Below are 8,291 nucleotides of genomic sequence, written 5' to 3'. Positions count from 1 at the left end.
TCCGGCGTACGTACGAAAGCGGATGGTCGAATCCGTTCGCCCAGCGGACAGCCGCCGTACGTCCGCCACTGGATTTGCTTTTACACAGCTATGATATAGTTTGTAGTCGTCGTGCTCGTCTGAACTGCGTATAAATCAGTAATGCCGTCAAGTCTGCATTATATGATGCCAGAGCGAATCGATGCGATAGAAAGCGTTTCCATTAAACAGTTTTTTTTATTTTCCGCATGTTTCATCGTTGAATTCTTCCATCAAAAATTTTTGATTAAAAGTTAAATGACCATTAAACATGTTTCTATCATGATGCTTCGGTGAAATTTTAATCAGTGGCTGAATAGACGCAGCAAGCAGCAAGCTCAAAAAGAACGAAACCGAACCTATCCTCAAAAAAATCCGAAATGAGCCAATCCAATCCACCTGACAAGTTGAAGTTTAGTCATGGAAGATGGCTTCACGTTTCCGTGTTCTGCTTTCTGCGCAGTTACAAATACCTACGGCTGTAATGCACTGCTAGCATTGTTTTTGCTGTGGCTTGGTGCGGCTGGCACACTTTGTTCACCCGCCGATTCCAAAGTAAGTATTTCACCGAACTTTTGTTTCTTTAGTGGAACTTTTCGATGCACCGATAGTGGTGAGCTTTTGGGTAAGGAAACAGCTCTGTACAGCAGCCGAACGGTCGAGTGTTTTAGGCGAGACTGACAGGATGGCACCGCGCCGACTAACTAAAGTGCAGCCTCAAGTCTGAGGGCCATCTTTTCGGCATTACTGGACACTGCGCCAGTAAGCCGCGCAACTTCTCTGTCTCTGATAAAGGAGTGCCTGCCCGAACTTTAAAGGAGTTAATTTGTTAACCATGCGCAATGTGCTGAGTTGTAAAAACTATACGAGAAAACTTTTGCACTCCTCGAGCCTATCGTGCGACATGCTTACACTTGTGAAAACGTCGCCAGTTTTTTTTTTTTTTTTTTTTTTTAATGGACAGCCGCTGATCTTTCTCTCTCGAGCTTTACGGCAACTACAGTTTCTAGAAGGAACGGCTGTAGGTACTAAATAACTAAATGTTTAGTACTCTCCTTCAGCTTTGACAAACCAGGACAGCACCTTGCGCATGTTGGTTATGCATGTGGGACCGAACCGCGCAGAACAACCGGACAAGGAGATTAGAGAAAAAAAAAAGTCAGCACTTGTCTTTTTCTTGACCCGTTGTTCTGCGCTGTTCTGGCACGAATTTAACATACCGCCGCCGCGATACAGTTGGGCTGTGAGCTCTGGTGCCTGCAACGCCTTCTTTTATGCAAAACAGGCATACCCATGCAAGCCGCGGGCTCAAAAAAAAAAAAAAAAAAAAAAAAAAAAAAAAAAAAAAAAAAAAAAACAGCAGTTCAGCAAAAATGAGATGAAAACAAAATTGTTGTTGCTTTGTCCTTACAGATATTCAAAGGCTCCTCAGAACTTCGCTGCAATATTGACAGCGAGATAATGCCAAAGCTACACTAGAGCCATGCAGCACCTTATAGTGCATGATACTGAGCTTATGTCTCGCACTGAAAGTTCTTACCATGTTCTTAGATTATCATATTAAAGTAGCTTTAAACCCATGCTTGTTAATACAGTGGTAGCCGTAAATTGAATCTAGGGCATCATGCTCACATACAAGGCTTCTGATAACCGCTGGTCACATGATGTGGGCTATAGCAGAAACCTGTACCTGGTCATCTTACAAGCATTTGTGCAATTGATGCTTTTAATGTGTTGTAAAAGTTCTTGTGTTCTGTTTCTGTATGGGAATGCTTTCCTTATTGAAGGCTAACATTTGGCTTGCTAGAGCAAAACCTCTACCTAGTCATCCTAAAAACAGCACCGCAGTTGGTGCTTTTAGTGTGTTGTAAAAGTATTTGTGTTCTGCTTCTGTATGGCAATGCTTTTCTCGTTGAAGACTAGCATGAGGCTTCCAAAAATTTTTCAGATGCCATTTGCTGTAGCCGATTTCGTAGGCCAACAGGAAGCAGCACTTTGAACATGGAAAACTGTCATCCACGGGGAAAAAACAGCAACATCCCTTTGCATTCTCATTTCTTTGGTATGGCTAAAAGTGAGTATTGTATCATTATCTATATTATTAATATTGAATCATGATTGTCAGTGTTGAAGTTGTTTGAGCGTGATGATTTTAAACACACAGGACATCCCTTCGACATTAAGGTTTTAGCTTGTTTACATGTAGGATGTAGAACTGGTTTCAACAAACCCTATGCAGCAAATTCTTTTTACATTGTCCACCATGTTACTTTTTGTCATTGGACACAGTCGTCCACTCTTAGCTTGAATGGGAATGTGTGGCATGCAGTTTGCAAAATAGCAATGCATCCGTCACAGCCATGCATCAAGGCTAAGTGGCTTGTGCGTAGAGGGACCAGCCGCTCCAGCTTCACGTCATCTGCCTCTTTGCTCCGGTGTGCAGACGTGCATTGAGGCAAAGTGGTTTATGTGTAGAGAAACCAGGAGCTTCTTTGTCACATCTGGCTGTTTGTTACGGTGTGCAGATGCGCATCGAGGCAAAATGGCTGATGTGTAGAGGGACCAGGAGCTGCTGCTTAACGTCCTTCGCCTCTTTACTACAGTGCACAGCCGTGCATTGATGCTAAGTGGCTTGTGCATGGAGGGCCCAGGAGCTGCAGCTTCACGTCTGCCTCTTCGCTCAGGTACGCAGGTGCGTATTGAGGCAAAATGGCTTATGCATAGAGGGACCAGGAGCAGCTGTGTGGCGTAGTGTGTATGTTTGCTATGGTGCGTATCGAAGTACAATGGGGGGCTCATGTGTAAAGGTACCATGAGCTGCTGCGTCATGTCGTCTGCCTCTTTAGGTGCGCAGGCATGCATCAAGGCAAAGTGGCTTATGCATAGAAGGACCAGGAGCTGTTGCTTCACATCTGCTATGATGCGCAGCTGCGTATTGTGGGTGGTGGTGGAAAACATTGCCATCAGATACAAATACAGGAGGTTACTCACTAGCTGACCCTGAGGGGGCCTGTCCTGACAAAAACAAGGGGTCCCTAGTTTGGGACCCCAGTAGTGGTAGAGGGACTAGAGGCTGGTACTTCACGCTGTCTGCCTCTTCGCTACGGTGTGCAGCTGCGATGGATGCAGTGGCATCTCAAAAAGTGCATGCCACGCACTCGCATGTTCAGCCTGAGTGGATGACTGTGTACCTGCTATAGCTTTGTTATTCATAGAATAAACCTAGGCCAAGTTGGATAAATTATAGCTCACCTCATATGCGGTCAGCAAAGAAAAGCCACTCCAGAAAATCTGAAGCATTTACTGTCATAGGATTCTTATTCATATACATGCTACTGACAAGTCAGATTCTTCACCCTCAGAAATGCCAGAAAAATAACCAAGGGTGCGTCTGCAATAGTCTAGCTTGCTCTTTCTCTGCAGACTTGAGTCAGATGTGTGTTCCATTGCTGTGGGTGGGACAGGTGTGAATCTTTGATTTTAAGCTTGCAACAAGTATGTTATTGTAGTTTAAAGGCAAAACGGTACTAATAATCGTAGCCCCCCGTGGCCTTTATCCGCTTTTAATAGTGTTGCTAGACACTGAATTATTAGTTTACTCTGCACTGTTTCTGTCTAGTTAATGTGTGGAGATGTACATATATTTATATGACTTGGAGTTGTCGACTTTGCACTTAGAAACATTGTAGCGTTATCTGATGTGTTGCTTTCATTTCTTTAATGATTTCTGTAAGGGATCGGTGGGTATGCTAGGCACCATTATTAGTCTGCTCTTTTTGGGTCACCTGTTCAATGCCCAGCTGCGGCCGTCTCCCACTTGCCCTCGGACAGGAGGCGGAGAGACGCGCACAGAGAGGCAGCTACAGTGCTTAACGGAAACGTAGGCAGAGAGGGAAAGGAGTCCCCTCTTCCGAGGACTTTGCTGTCGCACTCGAAGACGCGGGGACAGGCAGTTTGTTCTCCTTGCTGTGTCATGTAGGGGGCTCATTTTTATTTAAGGAGCTTTACGAACAGTATACAACTAAGGGGTCCTTAGTACTAAGCGTACTAAGGGGTCCTTAGTACGCTGACTGGACCCATCACCCGGAGGCAGCACAGCTTTGAAACGAGCACCTCTTTTGGAAGAACTGCTTATCGTTCAAAGAAAAAACACTGTCAGGTTGTAAGGCCCTCTTGTTGGGGAGCCCATAAAAGTGACAATTATTCAGTGCAGGCGCGCTGAGTGGGGTCTCGTTGAGGATTCCAACCCTGGATGTCAACAATGGTGGGAGATAGCGGCGTTGAAAAAGGGCAAGTGTGTAACAGTGACGGTATGATGCGGAGCGGGAGGATGTGGGTTGACTCTTCTGATGTGGTCCGCAATGGTGCTGACTCGGACGCCAATAATTGCAATAATTGCCCTGTAAAAGGATCCGCCAAGGATGCAAGCTTTGGGCAATGGTTGCGCACGTGGGACATCGTTTTGATGGGTTCTAATTTTTTTTTTTTTTTTTTTTTTCCTAGGGGAGAGAGTTTGGCATGTGACCTAGTGAGCCAATCATTTCGAGGTCCATTCTCTAAATTCCATTTGTTGTGAAACGAATTTGTTGTCCCTTTTGCATTGCTTGTATTAGGGAGAGGGTGAAGAACTGATGAAAGTGGAAAGACATGCCAAAATGTTTGTTAGCCAGTCATGTGTGAGTTCGTTGTCATCGGGGAGAAGAAATGTGGGCGGAGTCCCGAAGTTAATGAAACGGCCCCGCGGCCTGGAGAACTCGTTCTGAGCTAGATTTTGATCTCTTTACTCTTCGGCATAGATCATGGTCATTGTTTCACCTGTTGTAAATATGTACATTCATGTATAAAATTTTCAGTTCATCTTCCTCTCCGTGTGCAAGTTGTTGTGGCCAGATGCAGTAAATTCACTATTTTCATTTCTATATAACGTGCCTTTCTGAAGATGGTGAGCTCTTTTGTCCAATCCTGTAAGAAAGCTGCAAAGCGCTCCCAAATCCTCCACAAAACTGTGTGATATGTTTAATACTAACTGCGGCTTGGTGTCACTCAAAACATGTAATTGAGGTAGATTTCTTCCCCCCCCCCCTCTTTTTGTTCGTTCAAATGAGGACCAGCGGACACTGACTCTTGCTTTTGTAATGCCCTAGGCCCCGCCTTAAGGTAGTACTCCAATGTCAATGCCATTTTTATAGCTATGGCTGTCCAACAGCACTAATGTCTTTTATACACTTCTTTTACTAATCTCTTACCCAAGTGGTGGCTTATACTGCGGGGGCGAAAGTCTGGACAGTATGTCTGTAGATTTTGGACTAGAATCGCGATGTAAACGAATTGTGACCTTATTTCTCTTGCACACATGAAAGAACTAACGTTCAACTTTCGCATCGACAAGTATGGTCCGAGTTTCCTGGTCGATGTGAAAGTTATGTGCTTTGATTGCAGTTTGTGTAGTCCACACACTTGTCCCCGATATTACATAGGGGCAAATTAGGTGCCTTTACAGGGGCAGTTTCTTTGGCGCCCACTACCTTCCCCATAAAAAAGCTACAGTGTTTCTTGTGAGCAGCTGGCTGCATTTATAAATACCATTTTTTTTTTTGTAATTTGTTGTGCGTAGTTGAGAAATCCATGACATACATGCACAGCTGGTTGCCAGAATTATGCAACCATATTTCAGTAACTAACATCCATGCTGCATGCTGCCGGTAATACATCAGGAGCTTGTGGTTGTCAGCTTTTTGTGTTTTGTGTAACTATAAGCCTTGCTATTGTAATGTCACATATAGCGCTGTGGGTAAACAAAGAACTTTACTTTTAACTCTTGTAGAAGCATGAACACTGTGCAATCACTGCGGCGGGCTATGCTTCCACATTGGGCTTTAGCCACATGTCAAATGTCTATCTTTATTCTGCTGCAGCAGCTTGCATGTTATCAGATAAGTTACTTCGTCGCAGCTGCTCTATGGAGACGCTTTCTAGACGCTTGTAGCCTAGATGTTGATGTCGATATACCCCCGACACGCCCAGGGAATGTCTTCAGTAGAGGGTACGTGGAAACCAGCGAAATGTGCAGTTTACAGAACAAAAAGGTAACAATTTTAAATGATGTTATTATTGATCACTTCTTTTTAGAGCAGGAACAATGACTTTAGAAATCTGCCTGTTAAACCGCTCAAAATGCAGGTTTCTGCCGCCAATGCGTACCTGTGTAATACTGCAATGCTCTGGCTGTGCTTTATGTTCATATACAGCATCCTTTATGCTTAGTTTCTCTGCATGTGCACTCCATGACTTGGGCATTGCTGAGGGCGCATAGCAGCAAGCATAACATGCCATGTTTGGTCAGAGTGGCATGTTCAAAGAGTCAACATAAAAACATTAAAATACTGAATGCCAGGTTCTGGTCAAACTACGTTTGTGTCTTTTGTTATTCTGCATGGGTTTTGCTGCAGTTATATGACCTTTCTATATAGTACGTGACAGTTCTGAATGGAGATGCATGCGTACAGTGCCATCTGGAAAAAGCAATTGAGAGAAACTGGCAGTTGCCCTTGGAGATGTGTAATCAAAGTTCAGCACAGATAACGTGAATTTCATTTTCCCTTCTATTGCAGGAGGAGCCCAACCTGCTCTTTCCATCTTAGGCCTGAAAGACCAGCAACAGCTGATCGAGTAAATGCACAGGATAGTAACTGCTCCTGGAATCCCGGCCTGCGGAGGCCGCCCACAGAGAACTCGATCATCTCCTCGCTAATTCCGAAATATTAGGTTTCAATAAATACCTTTTCCTCCACCACCTCCCCAAGGGAAGAGCTGTCACGGCCAAGGATAATTAAAAAAAATTATTCAAGTAGATTTTTAATACTCCAGTTGGCCTGCATTTTACCATGCCATTCCTTAACATCGATATTTTTTTAGTGTAGACTATTTATGCATGCAGTTTTTGCAATAAAGGCAAAAAAAATGCTTTTTTTACAACTTCGCATGCTGGTATGCCTATGCACTTAGCATGTTTTCAGGAATGGTGCATTTGTGTAAAGCTCAGCTAGCATATGTGCCTCTTTGATGGAAGTTTTAATTGCACACTACTGTTCAGTGCTTTGTGTGTGAAAGTAAAGCAGACAACAGGAAACTTGAACCTGTTGCATATTCTATTGTCTGCTTTACTCTCACGACAAAGGCATTGAGCACTAGTATGTGACTGAAATTTCCATGGCACATGCTTGCTGAGCTTTACACGAATGTTATTGGCAAGTTTTTACACGAATAGCGGGCCCTGCAAGCATGTTCCGGGAAACGTCCGAATGTCCGCCTCCGGCTGCCCGTCGGACGTCCGTGGGACGCGATCCGGATCCACGAACGATAGTCCGACGGACGTCCGCTGTACGTATATCGAACATAACCGGACTTCCGTCGGATGTCCGAAGGTCCGAAAACGGACGTCCGTCGGTCGACCGTCGGACGTCTATGGCCGTCTGGGATACGATCATATTCTCTGGAACTGCGCAAATGATCCACCTGCGGTGGAATTAATACAGCTCCCTTCTCCCGAGCAGTGGGAAGCCGTGCTGGTCAGCTCGGACCCGCAGATTCAACTACGGGCCATCGAGCGGGCTAATAAGGTCGCCGCCAGCCATGGACTAGCGGCCATCTAGTACGTCTCTCCATAGACCTGCTTGAGCGACGAAATAAATGTTTTCCAATCCAATCCTCTCCGCCGGTTCTGCTGCCCGGTATCTGTACTATAGTGCCTGTACGGTGGTTAGATGGGTAGGTGTGCCGACCGGCAGGGCACAAAGCGTAGTTCCGCGTGCCTCCGCTTCATGACGACGAAACTGGCGCTGCTGTTCTCCGCCCGGTGCTCACCGGCGGATCGTCTGCTACTTGTCGCAATCGCATCGCGCGTTTTGTTAACCTCATTTTTGTTTAAAAACATTAGTTATTACTTGCGTTATCAGTCAAAATAGTAGCTGAAACTGAGACTTTCGCGGTCTGGCATTGAAACAATAAACAGACGACACTAGCTACCTGTTTTCTCGTCCACATGCAAGCGCCGTAGCGGAGCAGGCGCTGCGCTTTTTGTGAGAAGTGATCGGAATGAAGACCAAAAAGGACACAACTTGTTTCGCACCCTTCTGCAAATCCGGCTACAAGTCATCGAGAAAAGGACTGAAAGTCTCGCTGTTTTCGGCGCCGCGGGATCCAGAACTGTTCAAAAGGTGGGAGCTTGCTCTTCATCGTGCCGACAAGAGGTTACAGCCACACTCCGTTGTGTG

General features: G+C 45.2%; 1 long non-coding RNA gene across 2 annotated transcripts; it reads left to right on the top strand.

Annotated features, from left to right (window-relative positions):
• The first annotated feature begins 429 nt into the window (after positions 1-429).
• On the top strand, positions 430-6,811 carry LOC146201320 (uncharacterized). Of its 2 annotated transcripts, none has more exons than XR_014705309.1 (3): positions 430-573; positions 1,967-2,092; positions 6,630-6,811. It is a non-coding gene; the product is annotated as an uncharacterized LOC146201320 (long non-coding RNA). The 2 variants fall into 2 exon arrangements; XR_014705308.1 differs by lacking the exon at positions 6,630-6,811 and adding an exon at positions 2,544-2,851.
• The last annotated feature ends 1,480 nt before the right edge of the window (positions 6,812-8,291 follow it).

Source organism: Amblyomma maculatum, chromosome 2, assembly GCF_055883805.1.
Source record: "Amblyomma maculatum isolate TAMU_Amacu chromosome 2, ASM5588380v1, whole genome shotgun sequence".
Lineage (NCBI taxonomy): Eukaryota > Metazoa > Arthropoda > Arachnida > Ixodida > Ixodidae > Amblyomma > Amblyomma maculatum.
The sequence above is the reverse complement of the archived record's forward strand: the minus strand, read 5'-3'. Positions and strand labels throughout refer to the sequence as shown.